Here is an 850-nt window from a genome sequence, read left to right on the forward strand (position 1 = left end):
GGGGCGCAATGTGCGTTCAAAGATTCGATGATTCACTGAATTCTGCAATTCACATTACTTATCGCATTTCGCTGCGTTCTTCATCGATGCCAGAACCAAGAGATCCGTTGTTGAAAGTTTTAATTTATTAATTAAATTTACTCAGACTGCAAAGTTACGCAAGAGTTTGAAATCGTAGAAAAATTGCCTGGAAACAGACTATTTACCACGAAATATGCACAGGTGTTTTGGATAATAAGAAAGGTTCGGGAAGATCGAAATCTAACCCTAAAAAATTCTCTAATGATCCTTCTGCAGGTTCACCTACAGAAACCTTGTTATGACTTTTACTTCCTCTAAATGATCAAGTTTGCCCAAGTTTTCAGCAATCGGGTGCCATTGCTGGCTCCCAAACGCCGATCCCAAGGGCTCACTAAATCACAGGGCCATGCAATCGGTAGGAGCGACAGGCGGTGTGTACAAAGGGCAGGGACGTATTCAACGCAAGCTGATGACTTACGCTTACAAGGAATTCCTCGTTGAAGAGCAATAATTGCAATGCTCTATCCCCAGCACGACAGAGTCACGATGAAATTTTCTAAAGATTACTCGGGCCAAGGCTATATACTTGTTGAATACATCAGTTTAGCGCGCGTGCGGCCCAAAACATCTAAGGGCATCACAGACCTGTTATTGCCTCAAACTTCCATCTACTAAACGTAGATAGTCCCTCTAAGAAGCCAAAAAAGCCAACCAAAGTCGACCCGGCTATTTAGCAGGTTAAGGTCTCGTTCGTTATCGGAATTAACCAGACAAATCACTCCACCAACTAAGAACGGCCATGCACCACCACCCTCAAGATCAAGAAAGA

At 43.3% G+C, this 850-nt stretch overlaps 1 protein-coding gene across 1 annotated transcript in view; it reads right to left on the bottom strand.

Annotated features, from left to right (window-relative positions):
- LOC110032180 (protein PIN-LIKES 3-like) overlaps positions 1-850 on the bottom strand; it is a 52134-nt gene that overhangs the window by 20120 nt on the left and 31164 nt on the right. The window lies entirely within an intron of this gene.

Source organism: Phalaenopsis equestris, unplaced genomic scaffold (assembly GCF_001263595.1).
Source record: "Phalaenopsis equestris unplaced genomic scaffold, ASM126359v1 Scaffold000002, whole genome shotgun sequence".
In the NCBI taxonomy this organism is placed as follows: Eukaryota; Viridiplantae; Streptophyta; class Magnoliopsida; order Asparagales; family Orchidaceae; genus Phalaenopsis; species Phalaenopsis equestris.